General features: G+C 41.5%; 1 long non-coding RNA gene across 1 annotated transcript; it reads left to right on the top strand.

Annotated features, from left to right (window-relative positions):
- Nucleotides 1-16,325: 16,325 nt before the first annotated feature.
- LOC117049396 lies at nucleotides 16,326-18,630 on the top strand. Its single transcript, XR_004426988.1, has 3 exons — nucleotides 16,326-16,405; nucleotides 18,296-18,394; nucleotides 18,478-18,630. It is a non-coding gene; the product is annotated as an uncharacterized LOC117049396 (long non-coding RNA).
- The last annotated feature ends 2,006 nt before the right edge of the window (nucleotides 18,631-20,636 follow it).

Genomic DNA, 20,636 nt, shown 5'->3' with positions numbered 1-20,636 from the left:
GGTGGTCTCCTGCTACTAATGCTGTTGTTGTTGATCTTAATGTTCTTAGCAATGTGCTTCTCAAAGAGTCGCCCGCGACTTGACTGAATGGCCAGGGGTCACTTTACTTTACTTTACTGCAGGCATAGGCAAACTCGGCCCTCCAGATGTTTTGAGACTACAATTCCCAACATCCCTGACCACTGGTCCTGTTAGCTAGGGATGATGGGAGTTGTAGTCCCAAAACATCTGGAGGGCCGAGTTTGCCTATGGATGCCTTGCTGTCTGCTTGCACTTTTGTTTTGTTTTATTTATTTTTTTGCCAAAGTTTGTGCTGCTTTTTGTTCTCTTAATTTGGGCAAGACTTCCATTTATCAGCTTCTTTGACTTCTTTGTTAACCACTTTGGCATTCTCTTGGCCCTCATTGTGATTTTTTTATTGATTTTTGATATACAATACAGTTGAGTTTCTCATAATGTGCTTTTAAACAACTATCAAAAATTTTGAAGTGATTTGACCATCTTGGCTTTGCCTTTCATCTTCCTTTAAAACACACACACACCCCAGTCTCCTCATTTTGGAGAAGTTTTCTCCTTTTAAATCAAATCGACTGCGTTGGATTTTCTTGGCAAATGGGTATTTACATGTATATTTAATTTAATAGCACTATGGCCACAGATCCTAATTGGCTTGACAATAGATCTGCTCATTCTACCAATAATTCCCACTCTGGTCCACAATTAAGGTTCAAAGCTCATTTCAGGGGTTTCAGACATCTAAATACTGTGGATCTATTGTCCTTATTCCATTAACGTGCTGCTTAATTAGACGTTTTTGTACCTGGTGTTCACTGTGCTCCTACCAGGAGATGGAACTTTCTCCACTTCTTGCTATTATAGCTTAAGAGCTATAAGACATTATGTCATAAAGACAACAATAGACTGTGACAATTACCTACAGAGAAACTGCTTTTATTTCAAAGCAGTTCATGCAGATATGCATGTGCTTCAATGTTATTCAAGAGAAAGATTTCAAACACACAGTTATTCCTGTAAATTTATTCCTAAATGAGCGTGCAGTTAGCCACTTCTTTTTCTGACCACTCAGATTTCATTTTGGAAGACTTGTATTGCTTTTATATAACTTCATGGAAAAACGCTCTCCACCCAAGCTTGGTAATTAGGTTTAGAAAAACAAACAAATCACATTGGCACCCATGCCAAGTTTCAACACTTGGAGAGGGTTGATTTTAAATGACGATCCTGGGAAAAGAGAATCTTTGTGGCCATCTTCAGGTGTTCAGCCCAAACACAGAAGAGCAGAAAGTGTGCTTCCCATGTTCTCATGCATCCCAGATGTGCCAATTCCAACCCTAAGCTTCCAACACTGAAATGGAAGGTGGCTTCTAAGTGAGTCTGCTAGAAGAATGAAACCTGTGTTGCCAACAATGGTCCACCTCAAGCAACACGATGGCGAAAATGATACAAACTATTATAACCTAGATGATGTACTGTTATGTACTGAGTTGAATAGGATCCAAACTGCAGCAGTCTGATTGGTCCCAGAACAATAGGATTGAGATTGCAGCAGTCTGATTGGTCTGCAGGAGCCACCCAATCCAGCTCCAGGTGGAAGTGAATCCGCACTCTGATTGGCATACAGGAGTATCCCGGAATTAGCCAATCACGTGGGGCACATTGTGTAAATAGTGTATATAAAGCAAACGTTTTGGGGAAACTACATTCCTCACTACTATGAGCTGAATAAAGAGCATGAAAGTCACACTGGACTCCGAGTATCTTTCATGTACATTGTTTATCGATTTTATAAGACAAAGACAAATCCTGACACAATGCCACAGAAATTAATGAATTACCCCACTAAAATGAACTTATAAAGTCTGTGTCAGGGGGCTGCCCTCGCCGGAAAGCAAGGAGTTGCCAGGGCTTTATCGGTATCGCGAGCCCCTGTCTCAACTGCTGAGCAATTCATCTTCATCCAGTGAGGAAGGCAATGATCCCTCTAGTGGGGAGGGAGAGATGGGAGCAGGAAATAGGCGTCAGGGCTCTGACAGGGAAGGAGACCCCACACACCAAGCAGAGGCTGGAGGAGTAGCACCTCTTCCGTCTCCCCACTTGCGCAGGGGGGAAAGACACAGAGGGGGTAGACGGGGGTTCCGCATCCTGCGCCTTTTATGCTGGGCAAAGAACCGGAAGGGGTCATTCCTGGACTCTGCCAAGGGATGAGCTGGACATCTTTTCTGTAGCTGCACTGTATATATCTGCACAATAAAGAAACCTAGTTTTAGAAGCCTCGGAGTCAGCCTGGTTACTCATGAGCAGCTGCTGAAAAACCTTACAGTCTGGTTTCTCTAGATTTTTCCAAGTGCTTGATTCTGTTTTTGGTTTCATGAGGATTCCAATGGTGAAGTTCATCATTGTTCACAATGGCCGGGGGATGCTGATGAAAGACAGGGTGCAGACGTTCTGCACCTGTTTCGCCCTTGCAGTCAAACCAGTTCCAAGACCGCTAGGCCCCCATAGGGGCCCGTTTATTGGGGCTAGTAGATAGTGCACTCCCTTGGCAATTTTGGGCTTCTTCAGTGATATATTCTTGTTGCTTATATTGATAATCTCTGATAATAATTCAAAACAAATCTTATTAGAATAAACCTAATAACTACCAAATATGTAAATCCAAAATGCATATATATTGCACATGAAAATAGACTTATTCTTAAAGTTTATACAAATATACTTACATAACCTTGAAGATCTAAATACTTGGCTTAAGCGTAATTTTTTTTTTATCTGCTTAGCAAGGTTACCCTGTTTGGTTCTGAGTATACATGCACTCTTTCATTGCTAATTGCTTTACAGGTGTTTGACATTATTGAAGAATGAGGAGGTGGAGGAAAGAATGAAGGAGAGCATGAATTAGATACTGCTAAAACTTACAACACATAGTTACACATACAGTTACCCATAGCTATGTTCACACAAACACTGAAAGATCCAGTTCAGAATTCATTGTGTCAGGATTTGTCTTTATCTTATAAAATCAATAGACAATGTACATCATCTAGGTTATAATAGTTTGTATTATCTTCGCCATCGTGTTGCTCTAAGTGAGTCTAGCTGTGTGTTCAGCCCCCCTTAAGACTTCAATTTGAAACATGCAAAGTTGTGAGTGCCGTAGGAAGGACTGGAATTCACAAAGTGACTACTGAGGATGCAGCTGTCCATGACAGGAACCTGGTGTAAAGACTGGAGATAAAGCCAGAATCAGAGCTGTAGTAAGGGCTGAACTAGGGAGATCTTGAACAAAGGAACTGCAAATTAATATGCTCAAAAAGGAGCTGTTAACCGAGCAAAGGCCTGCAGGAAACTGAGAAACTTATATAGTCACTGACTTATATAGGCAGCTGACTTTGTCTTTCTCCTGAGTAGAACTGTGGCAAGAGATCCACCTGAGAGCCAAAGGGTACTTCTCTGGTAACTAGGATTCCCACTGGGTCTGCTGCTGTTTTCATTCCTGAGGCCTGGGAGGTAATGGTGAGAGTCAAGGGGGTGTGGGATGGAGTCAAATGAGGTTTTTTGGGGGGGAGGGGCAAAGTATCAGAGGGACACACAGCCACTCATAGTGGCTGGGGAAACCCAGCCAGATGGGCGGGGTATAAATAATAAATTATAAATTATTACAGCATCACAGAAATGGGCCTCTTTGAGCTATCTTCGGAATTTGGCAGGTTTCTTTGGATTTCTATATGGGTTTGGGGCTCTCTGTGGAGCCACAAACCTCTCCAGGGTATGAACTGGATGGGATTCCCCACTTACAATTGCAGAAACGCAATGCACATTAATCATTGGAAGCACACAGCCCAAGAAAACAGAAAAGGTAGAGGATAGCAGATGTAAATCCCTGTGCCAGGCTTTCTGTTTTTCCTATGAGGGAATACCCTCCTCTTTCTTGTTAGCTACTCAAAAAAGAACACCCGTCCCACCAGCAATGGTGCCAAAATGAGCAGTCTATAGACACAACATTGTGGAACTTGTGGCTCTTCAAACATCACTGAACTATAACTCCCAGCACCCCTGGCTATTGGCCATGTTGGCAGTGATTGACTAAAGTCACAGCCCATCAAAATTCAGAGATATGCAGATTGCTATAGAGGGCCACAGATTGTCTGTGTAACTCAAATGTCCTCATTTTCCTTCCTTCTTAAAGGGCCATATACTAGGTTCATTAAAGCTAATTTTCCGCAAACACCTGCATGTTGAGAACATGAAAGTTAATTCAGCTCCCCTATCCCAGTCAGTGAGGTTCTGCCTTGTTTTTCATTTTCTAAAATGGCTATCTCTATCGTCTCTATATCCCCAGATGAAATATTAGACTATAGAATAACACAGAGAGAACACCCACCATTTCTTTATTTATATTTAGATTATATAATGCTTTTTTGCCATCAAGGATGCTCAAACTTGCTCTCAATCAATGATTCAAAGCATAATAACAGCTTCAGAAGATATAATAAAACATATTTAAAACCCATTAGATTCAAGATCATAAAAACCTAAAATAGCAGCTAATACTATTACATCAATCAATAAGCTTAGCATTTACAGGGGGTGATGTTTGACTGTCTGATTTTACTCCACGGGGAGTTGTATAAGTAAATGGAGCTCCCAAAGCTAACCTAAACCTAAATATTTCAGAGGTTTGTTTATTTATTTAGATATTTTAGGGCCTCTTTTCAGGATCAAGTGCCCTTCCAAAGCATCTCGTAATAAGGGAATTCTAGGCAGAAACAATGAAAGCACCTCCAACACCACAAATAAATTCCACACATAAATCCAGAATGATTATTAAACAGGGAATAAGCCCCATTGAGCTCAATGGAACACAACTGAGAGTAGCTATGTTTAGGATTGCACTGTCACCCTGGGCTCCTTTGGGTGGAAGGGTGGAAAATAAATTTAATTGAATAGTGGCAATGATGGTGGCGATGATGATGATGATGATGATGATGAAAATATAAATAAATGCCAGAAAAACCAAGAAAGTAAAAACATATGTCTTCAAATTAAAGAGGCATACCTTAACCAAAATCATACTGAGAAAATATAAGGTCTGCCTAAAATATATCTGTCAGGGAGGTTCCCCCCCCCCCCCCGGAACGACAGGAAAGCTTTGGGAAATATAGAGAAGTGGCTCCTCTTCTCAGCAGCAGTGATACTGGCTCGGATTCCCCGAATTCCAGCGAGGGGGACGAGAAGGGGGGGGAAGCTAAGAGCACAGTTTCACAGTGGCAGCTTAGAGCTGAGAACTGGGACAGAGGTCAAAATCTTTCGTTGGCTGACAAGAGAAGGGGAGGGGGACGAAGGGGCTGGAAATTTCCCAGGATGCTTTGCTGGAAGGGGAATAGGAGGAGCCCAGTGCGGGCATCTGATTTGAAATGAACAGACGTGTTTTAGCTTCGCTCTTGTAAATAGCTTGCTCAATAAATTAGCTTAGTTTTTTGAAGCTGCCTGCCTCCGGAGCGTTCTTTCTCATGAGCATCAATCAAGCCCTTCTTGACAATACCAATGAGTGGGGTGATTATGACACATAATTCTTGGGGAAGGGAGTTTCATGGGCAAAGTGCTAACAGTAGCTTGTCCCCAAACCTTTAAGGGCTTATTAAGGTCACAAGGAGCTCTTTGGATTTGGTTTGGAAGCAAACAGGCAGCCAGCGCAACTGATACAATATTGGAATAATATGTTCCAAGTACAGTAGCTGAAGCTTCCAAACTGTCTTCTAAGGCAGCCCCACATAAAGCACAGGAGACGCATCCAGATGTAACCAGGGCATGAAAAATTGAGGCAAGGTCTCACATTCCCAGTTAGGGCTGCAGCTGTCACATCAGCCTGAACTGAGGAAAGGCACTCCTCGTCACCACTGCCCCCTGTGTTTACATAGATCAGGGGCTGGCAACCTAAGGCCCATGGGCCACAAGTGGCCCACAGGGGTTGCTTAACCTGCCCACAAGCTGCCCCCGAACCAAACCGCCCACGTGAGTCCCCATGCACTGCGCTAAACCGGCACAGTGCGGTGCAGAGACTCGCTTCTGCGGCACTGAAAACCGCGTCTGCACAGATACCGGAAATCGCAGGGGCACGCACGATCCGGCCCACGAAGGAATCTCCACTGGAGTGAACCGGTGCAGGCAAGGTAAACATTGCAGACCCCTGATATAGATGGTCTGAAGCACAAGAGGAGGCCCAGGCAAGCAACTTCCCTGGAGTGACCCTAGAAACCAATCCAAAGCAGCTGACTCACCTTCTTTCACTCTGATTGACTTCAATAAGAAAACAGTGAGAAGACTTCTTTGGGGGTAAAGAGCTCCCGGTTCATGCTGATTGGCTGGCTCTAGCACACCGGAGACAGATATCCCGCTACAGAAATAGTAATGGATCTATGGCCCTAGATCACTGTTGTTCAGTCGTTCAGTCGTGTCCAACTCTTCGTGACCCCATGGACCAGAGCACACCAATCTTTCACTGCCTCCCGCAGTTTGGCCAAACTCATGCTAGTCGCTTCGAGAACACTGCCCAACCATCTCATCTTCTGTCGTCCCCTTCTCCTTGTGCCCTCCATCTTTCCCTCCATCAGGGTCTTTTCTAGGGAGTCTTCTTTTCTCATGAGGTGGCCAAAGTACTGGAGCCTCAACTTCAGGATCTGTCCTTCCAGTGAGCACTCAGGGCTGATTTCTTTAAGGATGGATAAGTTTGATCTTTTTGCAGTCCATGGGACTCTCAAGAGTCTCCTCCAGCACCATAATTCACTAGACCTCTGCAAAGAACCCATAAAGATGTTCCTCTCTGGTCATCAAGCTGCTTTTTTCCTATTTTGCCTGCTCTCCCCCACCCCCCAGCACAAAAGCTACTAGTTCAGTTGAGCTTTTGTCATACCACAATATTGGAATCCTTTGATTTGCTGGACCACAGGTATTTTACTTACTTTGATCTCCCTTAGTCTCATAATTCCTTTGTCAATGGTCACCTCTTCACATTGACTGTAAGCCTTTGAAGGAATATTTGTGCCTGTATTCTTTAGAGTACTGCATCACACTACTGTCACTAAATAAATGTTAAGTGATACCAGCACGCCCTCAGGCCATACCAGTTTTACTGAATTCGCCTTGTGAATATGTACCCCCATGCCCATTTTAATCCATCAACTTGTTAAAATTCAGCCGGAAAAGGCTACTAACATGGTTTATGGGTCAAACTGCCACCCCCAACAGCTACAAACCATGCATTGACAAGCTAGTGGTGTGTGATCTGTGCAGCATTCATTAATTACTTCCACCTTTCATGTTTTATGATGAGCAGTGCCACCAGAAGTCATTATCTTCCTAGAAATATTAGCTTGCAGATGTACTTGGCTTATGTTATCACTTCACCTTATGGCAAGACAGCACCATAGTTAACTTGTTCTTGTTTGATAGCTCTTGTGCTTTGTCAAGAATATAAAATTACCTCACACGTGCATAGAAAACAAGCAACCCCCATCAATAAAGGCAACAACTATGATGTTTATAAAATTAACAATATGCTGTCTTGTTGGACTTAGCCTAAACAAGGCAGCTCACAGTGCCATAAAAATAAATACAATGATTTAAAATAATCAAAATTAATGAAGACAGCAGCATTTATGTTTATTAAGAGAGTTGGCAAGAAGGTTACTATTAATATGTGGCTTATATGGCTGATTGGCAGTCCATGTGACCAATCTGGAGCAATTTGACGCTTGGTAGGCTAAGTAAACAGATCATCCATACTTTTGCTTGCAAAGAAATATTTGCCCAAATGGTAAAAAGTCACATTATTTCACTATTTTACAGCTCTCTTTGGGTTTTTGCACATTACATGGATGTAATGGTTTAATGCTGGATGACACCTCCTTTAGTATTTGACATCAGTGGATATAACAGGATTCTCTTTTGGGCCCCAAACCATGGTTTAGATAACAGAGAGACCCATGACATCATTGGCATTGGCCAGCCATAGTTATGTAGCCCCGTTCTGTAGACTGAAGCTGAAATGGCACGGAAAGTATATAACAAAAATAGCAAAGTAAGGCTGTAGAAGCTTAATGGATATATGCGTGGTTCTAAGCAGTGTTGGGTGGGAGATGTCGGCAAATGTGCCCAAGACATTTTCTTGCACTGGAGGCTGGTCCATTAGGTTGAATGGAGCACCAACCTCTGTCTGCCTTCAGCTAGCCCCCACCTGCCTACCTGCCTACTTACAACCATTCTAGGGAATTGCACTGTCTGCTTCTTCCTTCTCCTTAGTCTCAGTGTTTCCCTTTGTAAAATTCAGCAGGGAGAAGGATGGGGACAAAGCTTGACTTAGTTGGCTCTGTCTAACATTGGCTCTGGCTTCAGCTACTCTTTGGACATCTTGTCTTCTGCCCCCCCCCCACTAGTCCCAATGGGTGCTAGACACCACTGTTTTCTAGGGTGTGTTTATAAGGTACACATCTTTGCACAATGAATTTTAGGCAATGCTAGAAATGCATACTATTTTAGTCATGCTTCAGAGTTTGAACAGTACCAGTAGGACCACCCCACTTAAAGAGCAGGCCTCTGTGACATATAACAATCAGTTTTTGAAATTATTCTTGGTTTTAAACTGGTTATCCACATGGCATGGTACAATTGTTTGGAAGCAGGAACTAGACAAGCAGTTATGCCACTCCTGCCAATAATATTTTATTGGAGCTAAAGGCTGCCAGTGTTATTGCTGATGTTGTAAACTGTATTCTACACTTGGGTCAATCCAAGCATTTTAAATTATTCTACCTAATAAATGTTTAGCCTGAGCCAGAAGAAGTAATTATTTTTATTAAATATCACTCGCATAGCAACACTGCAAATGTTAATCAATAAGATAATTGTTTTTAAAGCATAGCACTCCAGAGTGTAAAAACTTTTTGAATTTAGTCAACAACCCTAGAAGGCGCCAGTCCAATCCATGTACAGGAAATGATCCATTTTTCAAAGGTGCTCACCATGCTTCCACATTTATGCAATTTTATGTTAGGATTTGTTTGTTTGGGAAAATGGTAAGTGGAACTGTTGGAAGTTATTTACAAATGTATGTGTGTGTATCTATCTATCTCCCATCTGGCTTACTGGTAGTTATGGTTAAACTGTCTTTGGTTCAGATTTGAAAGTGATTCATAAACATTCACAGGCAATATGCAAAGAAACTTTCCCCAAAGATCTCTCCCAGCTCATAACCTAGGTGCAGCGTTTTCAGTTTGCTTTCCCATTTTTCCATTGTCCAAAAGCAGCTCCATATTCTGCAAGTCTTAAAGTGTGGTCCCAAAGTTTCATCTATTATTTGGTCCAAGACTTGGAAGCTAAGCACCACTGAGTGCAGGCCTGACCCCAACATTAGGCAGAATGAGGAAGGTCACCTTAAGTGGTAAATAATAAGAGGCAGAGTTATGGTGGTGGTTCCTAAGTTCCTCTTCCTTACTTCTCCTCCTTCTAAGACAGTGCTCTGGTGGCAGTGATTGTTTGCTTGTTGCTAACCTGGCCTGCCTGTCTTGTGGGCTTACCTTCTCTTCCAACATGTCACAGACAACATAAAGGCTCCTGAGAGCAAGCAATCCTAAGCATCACACATGCATTACTTTATTTGCATGGCACATGATGCCATTGCTGCAATGTAGCATCTACTTGACCAGACAGCAAGCAGGTACCAGGCTGAGAGGTGAGTGAGAGGCAGTGAAGATTTATAGAACAGAGCTGTGTGCCCCCCATGACTTTCCCCTGTGCTATTCTAAGGTAGCCTGCTGCTACCTTAGATGGAGGGAACTGTCCTTTCACCAGTGCTGAAGATTCAACTGCCAGGGTCCTTAATCACAAGATGATCTTGACTGAGTAGAAAAGGCTCTCTGCTGCAGTTTACATTAGATCATGGGAAAGGAAGATGTAGCTGCATGGTGACAAGGGCAAGGTGAAATGCAAAGCCTGAGAACCCTTTTTCTATTTGTGATGTTCTTTTAGGGCTGTAATGTTTGAAGTGGGCTTTTGTTAGAGAGGTATATTAACAGCACCTGTGGTAGAGTGTGAATAACTATAGGAGAGTAGAGGGAGGGAGGTAATGAACACAAAAAGATGATATTACACCAATATAAAATAATTATGTGAATGTATCTTATTATTGAGATGGTTGGACAGTGTTCTCGAAGCTACTAACATGAGTTTGGCCAAACTGCGAGAGGCAGTGAAGGATAGGCGTGCCTGGCGTGCTCTGGTCCATGGGGTCATGAGAGTCGGACACGACTGAACGACTGAACAACAACAACAACAACAACAACAACATATTATTATTATTATTATTATTATTATTATTATTATTAAAATATATATACTGCCCTATACCCAGAGGTCTCAGGGTGGTTCACAGAAAAGTATACAAGTATACAGTGGTACCTCGCATGTCAAACGTAATCTTTTCCGGAAAACCGTTCAACTTCCGAAACATTTAACAACCAAGGCGCAATGGGCGTTCAGCAATTTCCATTGAGAAAATGGAGAAATGCCCCTCGGAAGCTGTTCAACTTCCGAGGTGCGTTTGAAAATGGAAGCATTCTCTTCCTGGTTTTTGGCATTCAAAAACCAAAACATTTGGCTTCCAAAGTGTTTGACAACCAAGGTTCAAGGGTATACAAGTCTCCATTGGTCTAACACAAAATTCCAAATACTCTGGTTCAACTGTCTTGTGGATAAAGCTTCCTCCTTTCTGTCTATAACTGAATTCTGCTTCCTTTTCTCAAGAGCTGAGTAACCCTTCAAGAAAGTTGCATCACCCTTTGGAATGCACCAGTAAAACTATATGTGCCAATCCGATGTCAATTTCCACTTGATGTAAAGTTTTCAGTTGTTTAATTTGGAAACCTGTAAGCTGTTCCCCTCCAAAGCTGAATATAGTTTATTCCCTAACAGGAGCAAGATTTTAGTGTTTATAGTCTTTGGTGAGCCAAGAACTTCAGACTCTGAAAATTCCGGATGGCCTGGAGCTGTTATCTCAGCAAGACAAGTAATTATTTCCTTAGCTCCAGTATACTGAGCATGATAGCATCCATTTACAATGGCTCATTGTCTTTAATTTTGTTTTTGCAATTCAGTAAAGTTGAATTGTCTTGCTGGATAGGACTAAAGGAATACAATGCTATATTATATGATACCGGTGCTTGCATAATGCAGATATGAGGCAGCTTGCCTTTGCTTCACTTGACTGTTCACAGATCTTATAAGCATTCACAAATATTGATATTCAGGCATGCACAACTTGAGACACACTGATTCAAATGCAACCCACCGGCCATGTATAGTACACCAGTGTACAGTATAGTGGGATATTGGTTACAGTGGGAATGGACAACTTGTGTTCCTAGAATGGAATGATGCCATTGGCTTAATCTCATGCAGGTCTCATCCAAATTTCAAAAGCCTATTGGATGATCAGTTCCGTACTGCAACAAAAACAATCTGTCCCTCCCTGGAAGCCCACTGTGTTGGGGAGGAAGAAAGAGCGCAGAGAGATAGATAAATAGATGGATGGATGGATGGATGGATGGATGGATGGATACATACATAGATGGGGTGGACCCACCCCCTTCTGGCTTCCCCCCCCCCACGCACCACCACCATGTGGCCTTCAATCAGTTACCCCAAGGAAATGTTGTTTTATTTAAGATATTTATATTCCACCTAATCTTTAGCATCTCTAAGTTATGTACACAAAAGCAAAGCATACAGAAAACAAAACAACAAAATATTTATCAGAAAACACTACCTTAAATATTACTGCTTTAATTTGGCCCACCGCAATGAATGCATGGCTTGGAATCCATAAGCTATGCACAGTGGTGGGAAGCTAGCCACAGGTACACAATTATTCCTGCTGCTTACTACAAAATTTGTGGTATATTAAACATTAATTGAACACTTATTCCCTAAAATGTGTTCTGTTGGCCTGCTCCTTTCATCTCTCCATTATTATTAATTCATTATCTGATTTGCTTGCTTGCTTTACCTTGCTCTAAACGTATTTTTTACAAATTTAGCATTTATGCTGTAATTTCATCTAATGATCTGCATGGCGTTCAGGAGTGAAAAGCATAGCCTTGTTTAGGATTTCCATTTATTAACTCTATACTTGAGTAAATGAAATCTACTTAATTTATTCGAATGGCCTGCTTTGATTCAGGGACCTATATCTTTCTTGCAAACTCCTCAGTGACATCTTGTGTTGAGTTTAAGATATTTATCTACCGGGTTGTTCCTCTCCCAGTCTGCAAGGAATATGAAGGAATGCCTCAAAATGAAGCACAGTCTGGACAATATGTAAAACATGCATGACAGAAAGGAAGAAAGGTGAAAGTGTTTCATTTATTCCTTGAAATTTAAGAAATCCCTCCAACTTTAACCAGATATTTGGCTGACTGACATCCAGTGCCCTTATAAAATGTGTTGGGGGTAATTGGGTCATTTTGGTTTTTATCTTGATTATGTATTTTGTGTTTTTATATTGTGATTTTATCTTGTGAACCAACCTTAGACCTGCGGGTATAGGGTGGTAGACAAATTTAATAAAATAATAATAATAATAAATAATAAATAATATTTGCATAAAGCCTGTGCATGCTAATTCATATGTCTAGATGCAGATTTAGAAATAATTTCTGACATTCAAGTGCAGTGGTACCTCGGGTTACGGACCCGATCCGTTCCGGGGTGCCATTCATGCCCCGAAAAGTCCGTAACCCGAGCAGCGATATTGTGCATGCGCAAAAGCGCGATATTGCGCTTCTGTGCATGCGTGAACTGCGCAGAACGCTTCTGCGCATCCTGGCTGGGTGAAACGCGGAAGTAAGCACTTCCGGGTTTGCCACATTCGGAACCCGAAAAAATGCAACTTGAAGCACACGTAACCCAAGGTATGACTACATAAAAAAATATTCCATGGTGGGGAAGAGTGTGACCAGCATAATCTACTCTGCATTTGCACATTTAATTTGCTTCTGCCAAAAAGAGGAACAAAGCTATAGCCATCTACAGATTCCCCGCCAAAGTGAATGCAGAATGCAGAGTTTTGTTTCCTATAGAACAGCTTGGAACCTAAATTACAGTTCAAAATGCTCAAGCATTTTTGTGGACCAGGAACAGATACAATTTTTTTTTTTAAAACACAGGTACTCATCTGTGGCACCATATATCTGCTTCAAACAGAACACATCTAGTAAAGAATCTTAAGTGAGTGGGAAGGAGAAATGGAAGAGGAGGATCGAAAACTCTGCAGGTCTCCATTGCAAGACAGACCTTTGCATGAGCAGGGCATAAGAACAATGCTTTCATTCTTCACCTCTCTTACATGAACTCTATTTTCAGGAGGAATGAATAGGCAGGATTAAAGCCATGCCATTTTCAAGTTAACCAAAGGAAAGTTTATTCAGTTAACGCATAATAGGTTATATCAAATTTCACATTATTTCACTCCCACTTTTTCTTTCAGAATTTTCACTTTTTTATTGGACTGCTTTTAAGTGCTGGAGAACTGAGTAGATTATGGAAGGATTAGAGACCGGGGAGGGTTGTGTTGCTTTGGGATATATGTTAATTTTTTAAGTATTGTTTCTCGACCACTTAATAACTAGGAAGCCCCAATTGTCCAAGAAGATCACAGATGAAAATGAGGGAGGGGTGTGATTATGGAATATACAGAATTCACTTGTTGAAATGTCAAGGGATGAAAAGAATAGACAAGACGTACTTGATCAAGTGCTAATTTGTTATTTGTGCAACTTTGCAATTCATCCCCACCACCACCCTACCCCAGCTGAGGTTTTCATTTTCAGGTCTTGTTTGTTAAAGATACTGGGAGTTGTGAGGAGATATCTATTTCCCTCAGAGAGCTACAATGTCCATGTTGTTGTTGTTGTTGTTGTTCAGTCGTGTCCAACTTTTCGTGACCCCATGGACCAGAGCACGCCAGGCACGCCTATCCTTCACTGCCTCTCGCAGTTTGGCCAAACTCATGTTAATAGCTTCGAGAACACTGTCCAACCATCTCATCCTCTGTCGTCCCCTTCTCCTTGTGCCCTCCATCTTTCCCAACATCAGGGTCTTTTCTAGGGAGTCTTCTCTTCTCATGAGGTGGCCAAAGTACTGGAGCCTCAACTTCAGGATCTGTCCTTCTAGTGAGCACTCAGGGCTGATTTCTTTAAGAATGGATAGGTTTGATCTTCTTGCACTCCATGGGACACTCAAGAGTCTCCTCCGGCATAGTTGAGGGAAATAGGGATCTCCTCAGAACTCCCAGTTAGTGATAGTACTCTGAGAGGAATAGTGGCATCCTCACAACTCTGAGCACCCCTACAGTTACCAGGTGTAATGCTGCTTTAAATATATAGTGTGGATGAGGCCCCAGAAGTATCTGGTTGGCCACTGTGGGAGTGTTTGGTCTGATGCCTCTGGACTCTTCCTATGTTCTTATTGTCCTAATAGATCTGCTCCCTTTCCAAACCATTAGCAGATGCTGAGTGTCCAGATCAAAGCTGCTAAGCAGTTCTTCAGGTCTAATTCTCTGAAGCTGAAAACTCTGAAGCAGCCTAGGTGTTTTATGAAAACATCTGAGCCCCAATTTGGCCTACAGAGCAAATGGACCAGAGTGATGGTATGGAAGCCAGATGATTTGCCTCAATCATTAGCATATGTGGATCATTTTCTAAAACCTTCTGGTTTCACAGCTCTGAGACATAAGCCCGAAACCAAAAAAAGGCTGTCTTAATCTTTCTTCTTCTCACCATCATTGTTATTCTTAAGTCAATTATAGTACGTCTAGCTTTTAGACATTCCAATAACACACAATTAACATTATTACAAAGTAATCGTAATTTGAGGCTTTCCTGACTCAGTAATAATTATATATCCTTCTAATATACACTTTTGGCCTTGGAGATTATTAGCTTAGAATATGGTTATTACCTCGTAAACAAGAAGCACCATCAAATTATCATAATAAACTCTGTCACTTTGTCAAGTCAAATGTTAAAGGCACTCACTTTACTGCCTAAATTGTGTTTTGCTTTCCATTTTGTGGCCTGCCCCGTGGTTCTGTTCTTCCCTCCCTGTGACAAACACAAATCTGTGCGCCAACAACCAATTTGTTGGAGCATTGCTAATTTACATATCTCATTTTTAAGCTGTGCTAATTATCATTGGAAATGTCCAGCTTGTTTATTGCTTAGTTTTCTTATTTTCCTGAAGGAAGAACATACCAAATTGGCATTCAGTATGCATTTTCCACCACTGGAGAAATATCACTATGTGTGATTTCAGGAAGGCTGAAATTTCCAAAATATTGTGTAATGAAATTTTATACTTTAGCAAATGTACACCTTCTCACTGTTTTTCCTGTGGGGGGGGGGGGAAGCAACACCTTTAGTCACCTTATAAGCCAACTATCATTTGTTATCAGCTGGGTCCTGGGCTGTCCGTCATGGCTGTCACTGAGAATGTGGCTGGTCCCTAGGGTCACATGAGTAGTGCAACACAGGAAACTATAGTTGACACAGGGCCATAGCTGTCAACTTTTCCTTTTTTAAAAAGGGAAATTCCCTTATTCCGAATAGGATTCCTCGCAAGAAAAGGGAAAAATTGACAGCTATGCACAGGACATTCATGTCACTGGTCACAGTAACAAGAAACAGTGGTACCGTGACAGCCCTGTTTATGAACTATTCGGTATATGAACTCTGCAAAACCAGAAGTAGTGTCCCAGTTTGCAAACTTTACCTCGGTCCAAGAACAAAAGCCAAACAATGGAAGGGCACCGGTGGCGGGAGGCCTCATTAGGGAAAGTGTGCCTTGGTTTAAGAACCGTTTTGGTTTAAGAACGGACTTCCGGAACAGATTAAGTTTGTAAACCGAGGTACCACTGTATGTGTTTCACACAGGCAAAACCACTTAAGGAGAGTGCAAAGCAGGAATGGTGAGGGGTGTGGTGTGGCTAGGAAGGCTAAGGCTGGATCTACACACATCGAAGAAGTGATTCAATTAAATGCATTGCAAACTTCATACAGGGAAATTCTGTTGGCGAAAAACGGGACTCCACAGCTTCCTCTGGTGTTATAGTGTTATAATGCATATAAAGTGCTTTATCTTTGCAAATGTAGCTGAGTCCTAAGTCTATTATCACCCCCAAATTACAGGTTGATGCTAGAGTCCTTAATACATCAATGTAAGCACCCAGACTTTCGTCAGCACTTTGCTTGGGTATATGGTATTCACCCAGTGCCTTGAATAACTCCTTCAGAGTACTGCCAGTGCTTAGGACAAGAGACTTGCATACATCAATATGGTAATGTAGCAACTTTATGTTATGCTTGTCCTTCTCTCCCTCCAAAGCAAAACCTAGACAGAGTTCACGAAAAGCTTAACCACATGAAATATGAAGCGCTAATGCCGACAGTTCCATTGTTATTCAATGAGCATGAAATTTAACACACACAAAAAACTTGCTTTGAAAAGGTTATTTTATATTTCTAATGCATTTTCCCATTTTTCATTTTTTAAAAAGGAAAGGTTGCAGAATATGGATTTTTCCTTTGCATATCATTTGATTTCAGTGGCGGGAGTTGACTTGTTCTTCAGCTTAATTTTTTTCACTATAAAGCATATATAGATGCACAACCACACACATCACACCAAACATATTCTATGCTAACTGATAGCAGAGCTAGACTTCAAACTTAAATAAAAGCAGAGGGTCTAAGATTTGCTCCCTCCAGAGGAACGTAGAAAAGCCATTTACTAATTTACTAAGGCTACAATCCTATGTCCACTTACATGGGAGTAAGCCCTATTGAGCTTAGCGTGACTTACATCTGAACAGGCGTGTATAGGATTGTGCTGTAAATAGATGTTCTACTCTTCAGCAGTGGCAAAAGGGGGGAGCCTTTTAGGGGGAGGAGCCCATATCTTTGCTCTCATGTGCTGCCATTATTTGTAAGGGAGAAACAATTGATGCAGAGTTTCTGTAAACAAGGTATTTCAGCTTCTACTCGAAAAGCATACATCAAAATAAGCACAAAGTGAAATGAAATGGGTGAATTATAACTAAATTCTCCCTCCAAGCAATACCTCTTCTCTTTTGTATGCTTAACATATGGGAGATGATTCCTTTTCCCTATGTGCCTGTATATAATGGTGGCATAGATGTTAGCAATTATGGAAATGGTCACTTAGATTTTACATATTTCACACAGTATATAGAATTCTGAATAAGGGAAGGGCCATGGCAAGGAAAGTGCAGTAGCTGAGTGGCAGAGTGCATGCTTAGCATGAAAACAAATGCGGTATATTGATTCAACTGTTGGACTACGGCCCAGAAGAGCAGGGTTTGAATCCCCCACTCAGCCACTAAGCTCACTGAGTGACCTTAGGCCGGTCGCCAACACTCAGCCTAACCTACCTCGCAGGGTTGTTGTGAGGTTAAAATGGAGGCAGGAGAACCATGCATGCCACTCACTTAGGCTTTTACAGCCAGCACCTTGAATTGCTCCTGGAAGCGCATCATTATAATCAAGTCACTATTAGTATAATATTCTTTCTTTCCTCATCAGGCTGCAGAATTCTTTTTTTAAGAACAAGTCCCAAGAGGACAAACGAGTGATGAAAGTGGAAGAAAAGTTTAAAGAATTAAGGGGAACTGTGTCAATTCTAAAAGTGCTTACTGGGATGGTTAGCCACATTCCTGCAAACTGGCATGCGTGTGATTTTTAAGAAAAGTTGCTGACACATCATGTTCTTGTTTATATAGCTTTGAGGCTGAAGTACATTGCCCTCTCCAAGGCTGCTTCCTGTATCTGTGATGGGCAATGGCATATATCTCTTGCAGTTTTGAATCACGCTCCCACCAGTTTTCGACTATATATATATATATATATATATATATATAGTCTCCTAGCAACTCTCCAGAAGCGCCATCAACATAAAGGTGAGGGGAGCCTTTTTTTTATTCTAGGTGGTTATTGAATAGATTAAAGTGTCTCTCGAATGATAAAAATTAAAGCTTGAAACTGACAACCTGAACAATGCATTATGGATTAAGTATCTGTAACAACAAGGTTTATACATACAGCACAGTCTTTGTCAGCTGTAATAATGGTAAGGTATTAGTGGATCTTTTACTTGAAAATTACATTTTCTTCCCCTCTGTTGAAATAAAAAAATGTCTTCTTTTTTCCAGATTGCACAGCACGTTTCCTCAGGGGTCAGCTTTGCTACCGACCTTTCTGGCTCCATTCCAACTACAAACAATATCCTATCCTGCTCTAAGCCTGCCAAGGTACCCCTTAGAATACACATCACTTCTTTATTTGGCTTCTGATAACAGACATTATTCACCTAATACATTTAACGATTTGACAGGTTGCCTCTATTCCTGCTAAGAAAAACTGTTTTCTTAACCTGAGGCAGGGAAGTACATATTTCCTCAGCCTTCCAATTCTACAAAGCAGTTTGAAGCGTCACAGCCTGAGTGGGATTCCAGAGGAATTTGCCACCCATGCCGCAGCGTGTTTTAATTGACGGAGGCCCTTAGTTGTAAGTAAGCAAGAGATCTTTATAATGGTACTGGCTAAGCAACAGACGCAGGGCTCAGAAGTCATGATTCAGGAGTACATGAGCAGGGCAAGGAGGTAGGAACTGGACGCGAAGGACGACGGTGTCCCTGGCTAAATCAGAGATCTGCTACATCCCAGGCTACTTATCCCTGAGGATGTTTCCATAGGATTGCCACCTATATGAGGGAAAAAATACGGGCTGATGTTCTAAACTTGTTGTGAGGATGGTGCACTAAAGTTTCCTGCATGCAGAACATCCATCCCACAATAAAGACCTCAAGTCTATTTCACTCTGCCTGCCTGCTTTTTTTGACCATACTGAAGTGTCTTCATGAAAGATGCTGTTCTGCCACCCTTTCTTCTTATCAGTGTTAGCTCAAAGACCTAACAAAACAGAAAATTCTTTCCAGTAGCACCTTAGCGACCAACTGAGTTTGTTCTTGGTATGAGCTTTCGTGTGCATGCACACTTCTTCAGATACACTGAAGTGTGCATGCACACGAAAGCTCATACCAAGAACAAACGCAGTTGGTCTCTAAGGTGCTACTGGAAAGAATTTTCTATTTTGTTTCGACTATGGCAGACCAACACGGTTACCCACCTGTAGCTCAAAGACCTGTACTCATTGTTCTGCTAAAAAAAATCTGTTGACTCTCAGCTCTTGCCTGGTTGTTGGATGCTCATGGCTCCTCCTGCCCACATTTTGTTATAAAAACCCAAACTTCTCATCTCTTCAATAAACCCTTCTGGTTTATTTCTTCCTTTGCAAATGGAATCTCAAGCAGTTCATTCCGCAAATCCAACCCATCCTGCTCAGACCTTGGATTTTGCAAGACTATCCAAATCTCTCTATAAATGCATGCTTTCTGTTTTTGAACAATGCAGATCCCTGAACCCCTGTTAACTGGTGTGCCGAGATATGTTCTGCATGATACTTAACTTGGATAGCATCCTCCTACGACTTGTCTTCATTCCAACAACTAATGCAAAGCTCCCCAATCACAGATATACTTTAATTCTTACTCTGTGAAATAAGCCACTAAGCGAACACTTGGCAAAGCACCCCATTCTCGCTTAAATATATATATTTTAAATCACACTAGTGTCTGTGTAGCTCAAAAATATAAGGAGGATTAAAATACTTCATGGCTAGGATCCAACGAACTGTGAAACTACTTCCAAGTGCCAAAGAAGGGCTTTTGATTTACTCAAAGAGCAGCCTCCTTTGCTGCACGGCAAATAGTTCAAGGTAAACTAAGGAGAATTTCAAAAGCAGGTATATAGATTGAGGCTAGTTTGCTCAAAGAAAAGACATTAACCATCCCATTAGATCGGTGTGTGAGCCTTTAGTAGCTCCTTGGATCCTGGCCAGTACTTCCAAAACACACAAGCAATCTTAATAACATTTTTTGAAATGGATGGGCAGAGTTCCTTGGATTTTTCAATTTTCTAAACAGTGTTAGTTTAATACCAAAGCCACCATCCCCTTGCAAAGTATCCTCCAACTTTTTCTTTTAATAAAAAAGAACAGGCTCAGAAACTGCAGAGAGGATATGCCTGGCCTATTGCTGGCATGAACTGCAAATTCTATAGAATACAAGTTATATTTGTATGTGTGTGTGTGTGTGTGTGTGTGTTTGTGATAGAAGTGGTGTCACTGTGTATTCTAATGCCATTGTACAATGGATAGTTTTACATGGAAAATGCCATATATTTAAAGGAGGATTTGTTCTTCATGTCAAAAATAATGGATGATATCCCATTGCATACTAAAGCTGGAAATATTGGATTAGCAAAATTCAAAGGGTAACTTGACAAATTCAGGGATCGAAATGCAAAGGAACATAAAGAAGACCCTCTTTTGTGTCCTCACCAAACACACCTATGAGAGAGGGAAGGCTGAGAGAAAAGTCTTTCTTGAAGATGTCAAACCCTAGGCAGGCAAGATTTCAGACTCATAAAGGG

The sequence above is a fragment of the Lacerta agilis genome, chromosome 7 (genome assembly GCF_009819535.1).
Source record: "Lacerta agilis isolate rLacAgi1 chromosome 7, rLacAgi1.pri, whole genome shotgun sequence".
In the NCBI taxonomy this organism is placed as follows: Eukaryota; Metazoa; Chordata; class Lepidosauria; order Squamata; family Lacertidae; genus Lacerta; species Lacerta agilis.
The sequence above is the reverse complement of the archived record's forward strand: the minus strand, read 5'-3'. Positions and strand labels throughout refer to the sequence as shown.